Here is a 17,270-nt window from a genome sequence, read left to right on the forward strand (position 1 = left end):
GTCCAGGACAATGCACAGCCAGGTCAAGCACTCACAGGAGAGGGTAAGGAACTGCCCTGAAACCAATTAAGTTGAAGGAGAAGAAAGAATAGCAACATAGAGCATAAATGTGCAGAAAACAGCCAAGTCAGCAGCCATAGCACAGGTTTACATTCCTTTGCAGTAAAAGTATTCAGGGAATTATTTGGCCATTGGACATGTATCTCTAAAACATTTGCAATCGTGTTTCTATTTATTTTTCAAGACTTTTCTGGACAAGAAAACTTGCTTGCGTTAATCACTTTTTAATTCACTTCACCTTTTTTTTTCTTTTTCCTTTTTGGCCGCACTGCAGCATACAGAGTTTCCGGGCCAGCAATCAGACCCGAGCTATAGTTGTGACCTATGCCACAGCTGCTGCAACACTGGATCCTTTAGCCCACTGTGGCAGTTTGCCAGGCCGGGGATCAAACCTGCATCCTGGTGCTGCAGAGACTCCGCCGCCAATCCCATTGTGCCACAGCGGGAACTCCTAACTCACTTCGATGATCCCAAGTCTCCCGCATCGACCCAGCTGACGATGCTATGAAATTAGAAGATGTTCCTTACTTAGAACATGGGCTCAGATCACTGGCACTGGCACTGCAACGGGTGCCCTTCTTTTACTCCAGAACCTAGAGGTCTATGGACTTTCTGAGCTTGCCCATCGTTCAGCTCAAGAGGGAAAGGGTCTGGACTCGAGCCCTAACATTGTCTACTGATGCTCCGAGATGCTCTTAGCTTATTGAGGATGATACCGTCCTAAATATGTGGAGAACTTTGCAATTTACAAAACATTTTCACATCTATTTCTCCCTTTGTTAACTTTAGTTCTTATGCCAACGTTGAAGGATGGGTGGAGTAGGAGAGTTTTCCTCCACGTATAGATTTGAAAGCAAATCTTTGGTTAACCATCCTTTGTACCTATAAAGATGCCTGCATATTCAGAATATGACGGTATCAAGTGTTGTGAGGACACGAGGTGGTAGGGATACTTGGAAAAAATGAACTGGTGTTACCTAGCAAATCTGAAGACGTCTATACCCTATCACCCAGTAATTTCAATTTTAGAATACACCCTCTAGAAATTCTTGTACAAGTGCCCCAAAATATGTCTAAGGATGTTCACGGCAGAACGTTTACAATAGCCAACGACTGGAAGAAAACTCAAAAGTCCATCAGTGGAAAAATAAGTTGTCGTAGAGTCATATAATGAAAATGATAATTAATATATTAATTGATACATTGTAACAGCCACGATAACAGGGCTAAACCTCTCGTACCTACAGTGAGGAGGAAACGTAAGCAGCCGAAGAAAAAACTCAGAATGATCTCAGTTATGTAAAGAAGAAAAGCAGGGGTGTAGAAGCAGACGGGATAGGGAGTTCCCATCGTGGCTCAGTGGTTAATGAATCTGACTAGCATCCAGGAGGACGCGGGTTGGATCCCTGGCCTCACTCAGTGGGTTAAGGATCCGGTGTTGCCGTGAGCTGTGGTGTAGGTTGCAGACATGGCTCGGATCCCACATTGCTGTGGCCCTGGCGATGGCTGGCCCCGATTGGACCCCTAGCCTGGGAACCTCCATATGCTGCAGGTGTGGCCCTAAAAAAAAAAAGAAAAAAAGCAGATGGGATTAAGCTTTACAGAAGTTCATGTAAGTGCTTAAAATAAAATTTAAGAATTTAAGACAGATGATCACCTTAAGGGCAACACAGAAGAACTGAAACCATAGCAGACTTTTTTTCTTAAAGCAAGTGATGGGCATCCCACACTTCAATATTGTATTATTTTTCAGAAAAAAATATTACCATTTAGTCAATATTTAATAAATAAAATAAAAATGAGTAGCAGTCCTATAAAAAACTAATTGGAGGGAGTTAAGGACCCAGCATTGTTACTGCTGTGGCTCAGGTTCAATCCCTGGCCCAGAAACTCTTGCATGTTGCTGGCGAGGCCAAAACAAACAAACAAATTAATTGCAAAATGTGATTTCAAAATCAATCCCATTGGCAATAGCAGCAAAACCTACAAGGTACCTAGGGATAAACAGAAAGAAATATGTATACAGATATTATCAAGAAAACTATAAAACTTTATTACAGGGCATAAAAGAATGTTCTATAAAAATAAAGAGATGAGCCATGTTTATGAATCTCAAATTAACTTCAATTCAGTGTATCCAGTGAACATCCCAACAGTACAGAGCTTGATATACTGAACCTGAAACTTATAGAAAAAATGTAAAAAAAAATCAATAAATTTTGAAAAAGAAGAATGGGAATACCAAGTATCAAGACTTATTATAAAATTGTAGAGGAGCTCCCGTCACGGCTCAGTGGTTAAGGAATCTGACTGGTACCATGAGGACTCGGGTTCGATCCCTGGCCTCCCTCAGTGGGTTAAGGATCCGGCATTGCCATGAGCTGTGGCGTGGGTCACGGATATAGCTCGAGTTGCTGTGGCTGTGCTGTAGGCTGGCTGGCAGCTGCAGCTCCGATTCGATCCTTAGCCTGAGAACTTCCATATGCTGCGAGTGCAGCCCTTAAAAGAAAAAAACAAAAGCAAACCAACAAAACAAAACCAAAAAACCAAAAACCCACAGCAAAGTGATAGTTTGTTCTAGGGTGGAAATTAGCACAACACTGTAAATTAAGTGTACATCAATAAAACTCTAAAAGAAAAAAAAAACATTTGGTTAATAAAAAACAGCAATGTGATATAATTTTATATCCATCAAATGGGAAGAAAAATAAAATCTTGTGATACCCACGGTTAGTGTGGGCAAACAGAAATAGGAACTCTCAGGCGTGGCTTTCAGAAGTGTGAACTGGTGCAAATTATTAAAAGAGCAATTTCATGATATTTGGTAAAACGATTTCCTTTCTGGGGCTAAATCTCCGGCAAACTGCACGGGAGTCATGTACAAGCATGTTCATTGTCGCCTCATTACTGGCTCTCATGGAAAAAAAGAAAAAGAAAAATCCTAAAGATCCCTCAGAAAAATGAATTGGGTCCAATGCATTCATTCCGTGAAATGCCACAGTTAATGTGGACGACTCAGCCCACGAGTCAGTGAGCACTGATCTCAAAAATTATCGTCCAATAAGAAAACAAGTGTCGGGAGAATATGCTCCTTAGGAGAGCCGTATGGTCTTTTGTTTTGTTTTGTCTTTTCGCCTTTTCTAGGGCTGCTCCTGTGGCATATGGAGGTTCCCAGGCTAGGGGGTCCAACTGGAGCTGTAGCCACCAGCCTACACCAGAGCCACAGCAACTCGGGATCCCCAACCCACTGAGCAAGGCCAGGGATCGAACCCGCGACCTCATGGTTCCTAGTCGGATTCGTTAACCACTGTGCCATGATGGGAACTCCAGGATAGCTGTATGTTTTTAAGACTTTCAAAACCTTCTTAGAAGCACAGGAGAAGGAACTGGAAACACAGGGCATTCAGGCGACTAATTGTTCCTGGGAATGAGGAAGAGGACAGGCACAGGGCGGGAAACAGAATTTCACCCTTTCACCCTTATCAGTAGCATTTTTAAAAAATTTTTTAATTTTAATTTTTTGTCTTTTGTCTTTTTAGGGCTGCACCTGTGGCATATGAAGGTTCCCAGGCTAGGGGCTGAATCAGAGCTGTAGCTGCCGGCCTACACCACAGTCAGAGCAACGCCAGATCCAAGCCACACCTGTGACCTACAGCAGAGCTCACGGCAACACCGGATCCTCAACCCACTGAGTGCGGCCACGGGTTGAACCTGCAACCTCATGGATGCTGGTTAGATTCATTTCCACTGTGCCATGACGGGAACTCCATTTTTTTTTTTTAAGCTTATGCGTGCATGACAAAGTGTTAACATTTACTGGGTCTGAGTAGTGGTGCTCGTTTATCTTTCTCTGTCTTTTTTTCAGTAGGTTTCCAGCAGTCCAGAATTTACAGTGTGAATATAACCATTCTATTCATTGCAATAACAGAAATCACCTTCCAATAAATGAAGCAAGTATTCAATTATTATTTTTGTCCCTACTTTTCTAGAAGGAAGTACCACTTCTTCCTGTGAAGAGTTTGACTGAACCTTGCTCACAGAGCCAGAGAGAACTTTGGGGAGAAAGCCCTACTCAGAGAAGTTAACTCGCCAGAAGTAACCCAGCCGAGATGTGGCAGGATTGGCGCTTACACCGAGGGGTCGGGACCTTGACCCTTCTGCTCTTTCCATCAAGGAAGGACTTGTGTTGTGGCTATGGGCACTCAGAGGGCAGAGCAGGAGCTTAGACATTTGTTGAAATGGCTCAGAGAGGGAAAGAGACTGGCTGGGGCCACACAGCGGCTTCCTTGCAAAATCTCCAAGGCCTGAGTTCTCCTCTCCCCTGGTCTGTGCCCTCCACTCCCAGCAGGGTGCTCCAGGCTGCTGCACCCTACACCCCAGCTCCTGGCTGGGGCCTGGAGGAGGGCGGGTCTTCCACTAGGAGAAACTGTATCCTGATCTACTCCAGGTACCAGAAGAAGAAATCCATGCAGGACGCCCACCCCTTGAACATCATCTGAGGTCCCTGGGACTTCTTCATCTGGCAAGCCCACCTGCTCTCCGAAATGAGAAAAAAATAAAGGTGGAAGAGTCTCAGGCCCGGAAATGGAGTCCCTGGCATCTTTGCTCGTTTTGACCTCTGGCCAAATGTCCATTTTACTATTTGCATTTTCTCCTGCCTTCTTGTTGACAGTGTCACAGAATTCTCTGCTTCAGTCCCTGGACTTAACAGAACGTCCCCACGTGGCAGATGGGCCTCCCCCCACTGGCTCCCCGGCTCCTTCCTCCTGCCCTCCCCCAGTCATCGTAAATCCATATCTCTGCACCAGCTCCTCTGAGCCCCCACTCTCTACCCCGGGGGCTCCCGACTCTCAGAGACCCCAAACCACCAACCTCTCACCCCCCCCCATCTCTCCCAAACCTCTTCCTCCTCCATCCAGCTTCAAATGGAAAGTTCGGGAATGACTCAGCAACTTCATCCCGAACAGCAACGTAATTATAAGGAAAAGAACGGAGTTGTTTGTTTGTTTGTTTTTTGTCTTTTCTAGGGCCGCTCTCTGTGGCATATGGAGGTTCCCAGGCTAGGGGTCCAATCGGAGCTGTAGCTGCTGACCTACGCCAGAGCCACAGCAACGCAGGATCCGAGCCGCGTCTGCGACCTACACCACAGCTCAGGGCAACACCGGATCCTTAACCCGCTGAGCAAGGCCAAAGATCAAACCCGCAACCTCATGGTTCCTAGCTGGATTCGTTAACCACTGCAACACCACGGGAACTCCGAGAACGGTGCTGTTTTGATTAAAAGTCAAGAGACAATGAAGGACTCATTACTGCAAAATTACTCAGATTCTACTCATGTTCTGGAAGGCCCATGGTTATGACTCATATTGAGCATAATAATAATATAATAATAATAATAATTCAGATGCACGGTTTTGGATGCTAGAAAGGTCCTGTGGAACCACAGGACCCCGCGCACGGACTATAACCCTGTTCTGAAGGGCATCAGGCGCGGAGGATCCCGGCGGAGGACCACAGCCCCGGGGCATCGAGCTTCTGGCTCCGGGCCCCCAGTGCGGCCCCGCTGGTGTCAACAGCAGCGCGGAGCCCTTGTTTCCTCTTATCGGCCTCGCAGGCCTCCTGAAACCGCTGATAAGCCTCCCTCGCTGCACCCGGAGGCCAGCTGAATGCACCGATCCCAGGCCTCATAAAATGGATTTACAGCCTCTGTTTATCTCCGGCCACAGGTTGTGCTTCTTGGAGGATGCTGGGCCCCAGAATAAGGGTCGCCTTCAGAGTGTGGACATGGCCAAGGGCTTCATCTGAAGAGGGAGCCCCGCCCTGCCCCTGCCACCTCAGACCTGGGGTCCTCCCTGCCCCCCTCACTGGTTCTCACAGCCCCTCGATTTTTGGTGATGCTCTGAGGGGGTCGGAGCCCAGGGGATACGCCGACCCACCTTACACCTTGTGTCTCCAAACGACCCTGAGATGTATTCAGAACAAAACAGTGTCTTCTCCATTGGACATGACGGAGGGGAATCTTCAAAAATGAAAGCGCAGGTAGCAGGCAGAACCCCACCTTAACCAGCTCCTCCACCAGGTAATGTAGCCTGCTTCTCACCAGCATCTCCAACTATCCACGCTAGATAATCCTCCAACCTCATGGAGGATTATCTAAAATGTTGAGCCAGGAGTTCCTGTCATGGCTCAGTGGTTAACGAATCCGACTAGGAACCATGAGGTTTCGGGTTTGATCCCTGCCCTTGCTCAGTGGGTTAACGATGCGGCATTGCCATGAGCTGTGGTGTAGACTGCAGACGAGGCTTGGATCCTGCATTGCTGTGGCTCAGGTGTAGGCCGGCAGCTACAGCTTTGATTGGACCCCTAGCCTGGGAACGTCCATATGCCACGGGAGCGGCCCAAGAAATGGCAAAAAGACAAAAGAAATAAAAAATAAAATAAAGTGTTGGGCCAAGTTCTTTGGTGGCTCATGTTTGGAGAGTGAAATGGATCTGATCCTGCACGTCCTGGCCTGGAGGTGGGGCAGAGGGGGCAAGGCAGATGCTTTTCTTTTTTTCTTTTTACCATCATGCCTGTGGCACATGGAAGTTCCCAGGCTAGGGGTCCAATCGGAGCTGCAGCAGAGGCCTACGCCACAGCAACACTGGATCCCAAGCGCATCTGTAACCAACTCCACGGCTTGCGGAAACGCCAGCTCGGTAACCCACTGAGCGAGGCCAGGGATCAAAGATGCATCTTCGCATAGAGTTGGGTTCTTCACTGGCTGAGCCACAACGGGAACTCCGGGATGGAGATCCTTGACCTGGCCCCCCAGGAAATTTCCTGGCTGCTCACACAGTGGGGTATGTTTTGACCTTGAAGTCACCCCACCTCTAATTACTGTCCCACCAAAACAAGCAAACAGGATGAACGCAGGGACAGTGCTCCAGTTTCATGCAGGGGGCTGGGATGGCCCATCTGAGGGCAAGGGTGGGGCCTGGGGGAGACAGAGGGAAGGGCTGCTTGTGGACAGAAGCAAAGGGAGGCAGACTCTTGGCTGAGAACAGTGATGAGAAGCCAACTCCTTCCATCAGTGGATGAACCCTGGGCCCAAACTGAGAATTCCCCACAGATACCAACGAGCGGCCCAATCCTAGGAAGACACTGGGAGTAGAGGGTCTAAGGAGAAGCGTGGAAGAGGAGCTGAGGTTGGCAGATGAAGTGAGGAGGGGAGAGCTCCCGCAGAGGCGTGGCGGTGTGACCTGGCAGCCTGACCTACCCCCGAGCCTCCAGGACATGTCAGGTGCTCCGTGCTGGACAGGGCACTGCGTACAGGTGAAGGAGACACACTCCCCAGCCAGGTGCCTGCTTCCGATCTTAATTCTGCCCCTCACAAGCATCTCTTGGCCTCAGTTTCCACATCTGTAAAATGGGGTTAATAATACCATGTGCTGAATAGGGAGGTGCCAAGAGTTATTTGGGTAACAAATGGCCTGGAAAACACAGAGAAAAGAGGCTGGCACGCAGTGAGGGTTGTCACGTGGGCAGTCAATGGCACAGCAATAAATGTGAGCAACTGCCCAGTACTAGGATGCATCAAGGGATGGGAGATGTGGCTGGGGGGCAGGACGGAGCTGGACCCAGACGCGGGAGCAGGGCCTTCACAGGCATTGCCTGTGGACGTAAGTCAGGGAAAGGGGTGCTCCCTGGAGAAGCCCCATATCTTGGCCTGGATGTGCTGACCATCAACAGGAACAGCTGGCTGCAGGCTGTGGACAGGAAGCCCTGCCAAATGCAATTAATTATAAATAGACTTGCACATGCAAACGAGGTTCTCAGCCGAGCAAATATGTATGTGGATGTTTGGGAAACAACCCATGTGGTCTTTCCTACATTCATTTCTAAAGTGATAGAGGATTTGCCAAAGTCAAGCTGAGTGGTGTGGAGATGCCGAAAAATCAATCCCCCCTCGGCCGATGCTGTGATACCAGAAGCCAAGAAACGTATGTCGTTTGCCTCTCAAAATCACTGCTCTCCAGTCTGTGGATAAAAATATGGACCAGGACGGGGTCAGCAGGCTGCCTGAGCAGGTGCCCGCCCTCGCTGGCCCGCCAGCCCTGGCTCCCTCCTCAGATGCTAATCTGACCTCATGCACCTGATTCCTGCACCATGGTCTTGTAGAGTCAGGCGGACTAATGGAGGCCCTGGGGTCACGGAGAGGAGGGCTGGAGCAGGTCCCAGGGAAGAGAGTGACCGCACTGCCACCAAGTCTCCGTGTGAGCTGGACACATCCCGTCCCCTTTTTGGCCTCCTTTTCTGGGATGTGAGATGGAGCCCAGCTCCTGTGCAGTGTCCCTCGAGTCCTCAAGCGGGTTCTTCTCCTCTGGCTTGGGCAAAGGCTGGAGGTGGTGAAGCATAGTAATAAGTCTACGCCCTCAAAAAGTTGCTCTGCCCTCCGTGACCTGGGTCAAGGCAGATGAGGTTGACGTCGCTGTAGCCTTTGTCCAGAAACTTTGTGCCGAGGGAAAAGCACTGCTGCCCTCTAGTGGTCACTTGCTGGAATGAACCACGGCCCGGCCCAGAGGGCTCCCTGAAGGATGCGGCAAAATTCACATTTAATGGCACTGAGTCCCTCCTGTGTGCCAGGACCCAGGGTGCTCGGTGTGGGCACAGTGATGGGTCAGACATGCCCCACCCCCAGAAAACTCATGCTTCAAAGACACAGATGTGTGGAGTCCATGGGGCCATACACAGCATTTAGCTCTGTGACCTTGGGGACATTCCTTAACCTTTGTCATGGTCTCTGTTTCATCTTTACAATTGGGCTGAAATATAAAATGTCCTCCTAGCTGCAGCTCTTCATCATAACTGCCCACGTACATGCTGAATCCTGCCCCTTCTCACCATACCTGTAACTCTCATCCTGGACCCCAACTCACTCTCTGACTCTCTGCCCCCGCCCTTGCCCTGCCCAGTCCCCTCCACACACAGGAGCAGAGGGATCGTGATGAGCAAATAGACACTTCAAGTTGCTGCCTGGGCATTTTACAGTATAGCAGCCAGCTCAAACCAGTCTAGACTTTAGATAAAGGCCTGAGTTTAGGATTCCTGCCATAAATTCCTGTTTTGCTTTTCCTGGGGCACCTTTTAAAGTAACCACTTAGTTTTAGAGTTCCCTTCATGGCGCAGTGGTTAACGAATCCGACTAGAAACGATGAGGTTGCGGGTTCGATCCCTGGCCTCGCTGAGTGGGTTAAGGATCCAGCGTTGCCGTGAGCTGTGGTATAGGTTGCAGACATGGCTCGGATCCTGCGTAGGCCAGTGGCTATGGCTCCAATTAGACCCCTAGCCTGGGAATCTCCATATGCTGCCGGAGCAGCCCTAGAAAAGGCAAAAAGACAAAAATAAATAAAATAAAATAAAATAACCACTTAGTTTCATTTCTGCTGTCCAGTTTTCCCAATACCACTTATCAAAGAGACTATCATTTCCCCATTACGTGTTCTTTGCTCCTTTTTGTAAAACAATTGCCCATATATGTGCAATTTTACTTCTGGAATCTCAATTCTGTTCCACTGATCTATGATTTTGTTTTTTTCTGCCAGTACTGTGCAGTTTTGATTACAGTGGCTTTGTAGCATGGTTTGAAATCAGGGAATGTGATACTTCCAGGTTTGTTCTTTTTTTTCTCAGGATTGCTTTGGCTATTCAGAGTTTCATATAAAAAAGTTTTATGGAGTTCCCATCATGGTTCAGTGTTTCACGAACCCGACTATTATCCATGAGGTTGCAGGTTCAATCCCTGGCCTTGCTCAGTGGATTAAGGATCTGGCATTGCCATGAGCTGTGGTGTAGGTTGCAGACATGGCTTAGATCTGGCATTGCCGTGGCTGTGGTGCAGGCTGCAGCTGCAGCTCCGATTAAACCCCTAGCCTGGGAAGCTCTGTATGCCACAAGTTTGGCCCTAAAATGACAAAAGACAAAAGACAAAAGACAAAAAAAAAAAAAAAAAAAAAAAGTGTGGTTCCATATAAAAAAAAATTTTGTTCTATTTCTGTGAAAAGAATGTTCTTGGGATTTTAATAGGAGTTGCATTGAATCTGTGGATTGCTTTTGATAATAAGGAGATTTTGACAGTATTCATTCTTCTATGAGCACAGAATATCTTTCCAGTTATTTGTATCTTCTTCAGTTTCTATCAACAATGTCTTAGAATTTTCAGTTCTTAAAAATGAAACTAGACTGCTGTCTCACACCATACACAAACTTATGAGATGGTTTTAAAACTTGAGTGTAAGATCTGAGACCATAAAACTCCTAGAAGAAAACATGGGCAGTCTTTTTTTTTTTTTTTTGTCTTTTGTCTTTTGTCTTTTTAGGGCCACACCCACAGCATATGGAGGTTCCCAGGCCAAGGGTCTAATTGGAGCTGTTGCTGCAGGCCTACGCCAGAGCCACAGCAATGCCAGATCCAAGCTGCATCTGCAACCTACACCACAGCTCATGGCAACGCTGGATCCTTAACCCACTGAGCAAGGCCAGGGATCGAACCTGCAACCTCAGGGTTCCTAGTCGGATTCGTTTCCGCTGCGCCATGACGGGAGTCCACATCAGTCTTTATTATATCTTTCTAGATATGTCTCCTCGGGCAAGGAGAAACAAAAGCAAAAAAAAAAAAAAAAAAAAAAAAAAAGAGAGAGAGAGAGAGAGATTACATCAAAGCTTTTTCACAGCAAAGAAAACCATCAATGAAACAAAAAGTCAATCTACCAAATGGGAGGCGATATTTGCAAATGATACATCAGACAAAGGGTTAATATTCAAAATAAACAAAGTCCCCAACAAGAAAAACTTACTAAGAAATGAGTAGTGGAGCTGAAGAGACACTTTTCCAGATGGAGAGATGGCCAAAAAGAAGCACGTGAAAAGATGCTCCACATCACGAATTATTAGGGCCATGCACGTGAAACCCACCCTGAGACATGACCTCACACCTGTCAAAATGACTCAAAGTGGCTGTCATCAAAAAGGCAAGAAATGTGCTGCTGAGGAGGTGGAGAAAAGGGAACGCCTATGCAGCGTTGGTGGGAAGGCAGCTTGGTGCAGCCACTGTGGGCAACAGCACGGAGACTTAAGAAAAAATGAAGAGCAGAACTGCCATATGATCCAGCTATCCCGTTTCTGGGTATTTAGCCAAAGAAGATGAAAACGCTAATCCAAAAAATATCCCTGTACCCCAAGGTCGTCCCGTCATCGTGCCCAATAACCAGCATATGGACGCGACCTGAGTGCCCAACGACAGGTGAATGGCTGAAGAAGCGCTGATGTGTATAAGGTAAAACCCCTCAGCCATAAAAACGATGACATCTAGCCATGTGTGACAGCATGGGTGGCACTTGAGGGCCTTATGCTAAGTGACACACTTTAGAGAAAGAGAAAAACAGTAGGTGGTATATAAAAAACCAATAAAGAGAACAAACAAAAACAAACAGGTGGATACCAACCACAGAAGAGTGTTTAACTGAGTGGGGAGGGTCCCTGGGTGTGGGGGAAAGGTCAAAACAGGTTAAAGGGGTCCACTGTATAGTGACCAACCCTAAGGTTTGGGTGGTGAGAATGCGTAGGGTACATAGGTGTAGGAATACAATGCTGTATTCATAAAACTTATATAGTATGATCCGTCAATGTTACTGCCATTCAAAATAAATTTTTTAAATTAAAATAACCACTCAGGGTGGAGCCCTTGCTCTCTGTACCCTGCTCACCCTGCTCACCCATGGTCTGGGGTGACGGACTGCCCTCCCCCAGGTTGCTGTGCTCCGCACCTCGTTTCTGGGATTATGCAGAAGTAATAAATCTTGTGCCTCTGCTTCCCTTGTGTGGATGTATTGAAACTGTGTCTTCAATCAAACCGTCCCAAGGTTTTCAGTTCCCAGAGTGGGAGCCCCGATGCTGGGGAGCTCCCTGCCCACGCTGTGTAGATAGTTTGTGCCTCTTCGTTCAGCAGGTCATTCAGAACCTGCATGCTCTTTTTCCCCCCTTTTTAAAAAATTTATTTATTTTGGTTTTTTTTAGGGCCACACCTGTGGCCTATGGAAGTTCCTGGACTCGGGGTGGAATCAGAGCTGCCACTGCCAGCCTACACCACAGCCACAGCCACAGCCACGCCAGACCCAAGCCGACCTTTGTTGCAGCTTGGCGGCAACACCAGATCGTTAACCCACTGAGCGAGGCTGGGGATGGAACCCCCATCCTCATGGATACTAGCTGGGTTCTTAACCTGTTGAGCCTCAGTGGGAACTCCTTCTTTTCCCTTTTTTAAAAATGAAGTGTCTTTGATTTACAATGCTGTGTTAGTTTCAAGCGTACAGTAAAGTGATTCAGTTGTACATACATATATATACTTTTTTAGAGTCTTTTCCCTGTAGGTTTTATAAGATGTTGAACATAGTTCCCTGTGCTATCCCGTAGGTCCTTGTTTTTCATTTCATATACAGTAGTTTTGTATCTGCTCATCCCACACTCCTGATTTCTCTCTCCCACCTCTGCTGTCCTCTTTGGTAACCGTAAGTTTGTTTTCTATGTTTGTGAGTCTATTTCTGTAAATAAGTGCATTTGTGTTATTTTTTATATTCCACGTATGTGTGACAAGTATCATGTGATACTTGTCTTCCTCTGACTCCACTTAGTATGATCATCTCTAGGTCTTATTTTTTTTTTTTTTTTTTGTCTTTTTTTTGCCATTTCTTGGGCCTCTCCCACGGCATATGGAGGTTCCCAGGCTAGGGGTTGAATCAGAGCTGTACCACCGGCCTACGCCAGAGCCACAGCAACGCGGGATCCGAGCCAAGTCTGCAACCTACACCACAGCTCACGGCAACGCCGGATCCTTAACCCACTGAGCAAGAGCAGGGACTGAACCCGCAACCTCATCATTCCTAGTCGGATTCGTTAACCACTGAGCCACGATGGGAACTCCTCTAGGTCTTATTTTAACACACCAGCTCCGGCCTCTCAACACGGGAGTCCTGCTGAAAACGCAGTCTGGTCACACCCGTCTTGTGCTCACTGTCCTCCAAGGATGTTTGATGCCAGGATCCCAGCCACAGTTCCTAGGATCCCACAGGGTCTGGGCTGCCATCTCTCAGGCCTCGCCACCTGCCCCTCTCCTACCGCCCAGCCTGCTCTGGCCACACAGGCCATTCCCTGTCCTGGAACCTGATCCATGTCATTGGCCTGGCCCTTCAATTTCAAATTCCAACACCCACTTCCCATGTAATTTTTCTCCACAGCACCTATTGCTATTATAGTACTGATTTTATGTGTTAATTTATCAAGTGTCTGCTTTCCTCCATTAGAACGTCAGCTCCGAAGGACAAGGAGTTTGTTTTGTTCATCGCTGTGTCCCCAACATCTGTGACAACACAAAACTCATTGATGGTGTCCAATAAATATTTACTTATTAAATTAAATGAAGGAATGAGTGAACAGGGTTTTGATGAATATAAACGAGCCAGCCCTGGAGTTCCCATCGTGGCGCAGTGGTTAACGAATCTGACTAGGAACCATGAGGTTGTGGGTTCGATCCCTGACCTCGCTCAGTGGGTTAAGGATCCGGCGTTACCGTGAGCTGTGATGTAGTTGCAGACGCGGCTTGGATCCTGCGTTGCTGTGGCTCTGGTGTAGGCCGGCAGCTACAGCTCCGATTCAACCCCTAGCCTGGGAACCTCCGTATGCCACAGAAGCGGCCCTAGAAAAGGCAAAAAGACAAAAATGAATAAATAAATAAATAAATATAAACTAGCCAGTCCTGAGCGGGGCAAAGTTTAGCTCCTAGTGCTGTTGTTGCTTTTAGCTATGGTAGAAAGTTGTGACTGAGAGAGAGATGTCCTGACCTCTGTGGGGCACAGAAGGGCCCATCTTAGTGCCCCAGCAGCAGGAAGGCTCCTGAGAGGAGGTGACACACGTAGAAAGTGGGTTTTTTTTTTAGGGCCGCACCGGCGGCATATGGAGGCTCCCGGGCTAGGGGTCTAATGGGAGCTGTAGCCGCCAGCCTACACCACAGACACAGCAATGCCAGATCTGAGCCGTGTCTGCGACCTTCACCACAGCTCGTGGCAACACTGGATCCTTAACCCACTGAGCAAGGCCAGGGATCGAACCCGCAACCTCATGGTTCCTAGTCGGATTCGCTTCTGCTGCGCCGTGACAGGAACTCCGAAAGTGGGTTTTGAAATAAGTAGGAAGGGAGTTCCCCTTGTGGCTCAGTGGGTTAAGAACCTGACTAGTCTCGGTGGGGATGTGGGTTTGATCCCTGGCCTTGCTCAGTGGGTTAAGGATCTGGCGTTGTCATTAGCTGCAACGTAGGTCTCGGATGCAGCTCAGAGCCGTGTTGCTGTGGCTATGGTGGAGGCCTGAAGCTGCAGCTCTGGTTCAGTTCCTAAGTGGGAAACTTCATGGGCCGCAGGTGCAGCCATAAAAAGGAACACGAAAGAAAGAAAGAAGGAGTTTCCACTTTGGTGTCCAGGGGCAGGAAGCCACAAGCAGAGGCCACAGAAGGGGAGATATCAGGGCACAGCAGGTGGCCTGGGGTGCCTGAGACCGAGAGGGTGGGGGCCGGGAGCCAAAGAGAGAGAAGGTGGATGGTTGGGCCACCTGGCAAAGGGCTTCGAATGCTGCTGTAAAGAGTTCGGATCAGGAGTTCCCGTCGTGGCTCAGTGCTTAATGAAACTGAATAGAATCCATGAGGATGAGGGTTCAATCCCTGACCTCACTCGGTGGATTAAGGATCTGGCATTGCCTCGAGCTGCATTGGAAGCTGCAGATGTGGCTCGGATCTGGTGTTGCTGTGGCTGTGGTGTAGGCTGGCAGCTGCAGCTCCAATTCAACTCCTAGCCTGGAAACTTCCGTATGCTGCAAGTGCGGCACTAAAAAAAAAAAGAAAAAAGAATTCAGATCTTATCCTATAGGCTTTGGGGGGCCAGGGGATAGTCTAAAGCAAGGCAGGTGGGCAGCCACCTTTGTGTTCTAGAAAGATCACTCACTGCCGTGCAGAGAGGCAGTGCAGTAATGGGGTGATTCCTGAATCTTGTAAGGTGGCAGGACCTGGATAGGTAGCATAGAAGCTACCTTTCGTGTCCCTGAATCATTCTTTTCTGCAGCATTTCCTGCCGACTCTTTGGATTGTTAGCCACTGATATGATTCAAATCCATAAAACACCTATTTTATTCTCACTTAAAAAAAAAACCCATAAGGCCTCATGAATATCATCATAAATGTATCGAATGCTAATCCCACAAAAGTGTACAGCACAAAAGTGGGCCATATCACTAGGAGTAGAGTGGCCAGAATGAAGGAGGTGATACCCAGTGGATACAGAGTATATATCCCCACATGCACCCCATTCCAGAGTGAACAGGCTGGTATGCTCAAAAGAGGAACCTACCAATGCATGCCCAAATTTTCATCTGCTAGGAGGGTCAGATGTAGGATTTGGGGGTGTTCAACCTAAAAATAGGAAGAATGAGAGAGAACAGAAAACACAAGAGCTCTCCTTGGTTATACACCTCTGCCATTTAGGGGTTGATGCCAAAAAAGTAGAATTAAGAGCCACAGATGAAAGTATCAAGAAGCAGAGTTTGACCTGAAGGACCAGTCAGAGCTGCCCAGCAAAGAAACTGGCCGGGGCATGGGGTGAGCTCTCCGTCCCTTGAGTGATCAAGAAGAGGCAAGACTTTCTTCCTTGTGGGGAAGAAAGTCTAGGGAGTTTCTGCCTTTGAAGTAGGTCATGGCAGTCCTTAGGTGTGTGGCCCAAAGGCAGATCCATAACTCATGACATGGATGGCCCAGGTTGACAGCCCGCAGTGGTACCTGGGAAGTGCCAAGCAGGCCAGCCCGTGGCCTGGATTCCCATTGCCTCAAGAAACACCTAAACCATCACCATGCACCCATTTTACAGACTGGAAAACAGAGGGTTGGCGAGCAGGGTGAAGGTCCACAGACGCGCCCACCAAACTCAAACTCAGGGTCCCTGATGCCCAGGCCTCCACTCATCAAGCTTTCTTGGGCTCCACTTTTGAGGTGTTACAAGGTCAGCTTATGTCCTCTTTAGGGCAAGCACGAAACCCATGTGGCAGTGAACTAGGCTGCTCGCGTCCACTGAAGCATGTTCTTCCCCATGTGTGAATCTAAGAGGAAAGAGAGCTGGGACTCAGCCAAAGCAGCTGGTAGGGCCCACGTGCCACCTTCGCCCCCCGGGGCTTCGTCCCTGGATCCTCAACACTTGACCCTAGGTTCTCCAGGCCTCGGCTTGGTAGCAGGTGGCAGCTCTCTTAAAGGTCAGGCCACGGGCACCTCATGGGCGTGGAGGCCGTTCCCTGGTCGCTGGAGGTAGGGACTCAGGGGGTTGACAGCCAGCGCAGCAGGGTCCCACAGGCATTGCCCTGGGTCATGGGGAGTCAGGGCAGCCGTGGGACCCGCCGCTGGCCAGCCAGTCTCGACGCCCCCGGTTCAAGTCCTCAGTGCAATGCGCCAACGGAGTTCCTGGGCGGGGATCAGAGCTGACCTGGGCACATAGACCCCGGAGGCCTATTAGCCCTTGGAGATGGGTGGCCCTCCCGTGCACTGTAGGATGTTTAGCAGCGTCGCTGGCCTGCACACTACATGCCAGGAGCAGCACCAGGGACCACCAGTCGTGACGATCAAAAATATCTCCAGATACGGAATCACTTTGTGGCGCAGCGGAAATGATCATATGACCTTGTAAATCAACTAAACTTCAATAAAACTTCAAAGAAAATCTGCAGGAGTTCCTGCGGTGGCACAGCAGGCTTGGGGGCGTCTTGGGAGTGCTGGGACGCAAGTTCGATCCCTGGCCCGGTACAGTGGGTTAAGGATGTGGCATTGCTGCAGATGCAGCTTAGATTGCAGCTCTGGGCCGGATCTGTTCCCTGGCCTGGGAACTCCACGTGCCTGGGGGCAGCCACAAAAGAAAAAAAAATTGAGATTATATTATATCATATTATATATAGTCTCCAGATATTGCCATGTGTCTTCAGTGGGAAGCAGACATCATTCTCCATGGAGAACCACTAAACTAGGCCCAGCGGCACCTCCCTCTTTGCCAGGTTGTCCCGGAGCCAGAAAAACTGTTGGTACGTTTCACGTGGGAACATGCATCTTAATGGATGGGCACAGACCCCGGCCTGGCCTTGGGGTGGTACTTTCCATC

Source organism: Sus scrofa, chromosome 8 (assembly GCF_054392235.1).
Source record: "Sus scrofa isolate SSC_HxYL_T2T_F1_AM1 chromosome 8, Sscrofa_HxYL_maternal_Yorkshire_Landrace_v2.0, whole genome shotgun sequence".
NCBI lineage: Eukaryota > Metazoa > Chordata > Mammalia > Artiodactyla > Suidae > Sus > Sus scrofa.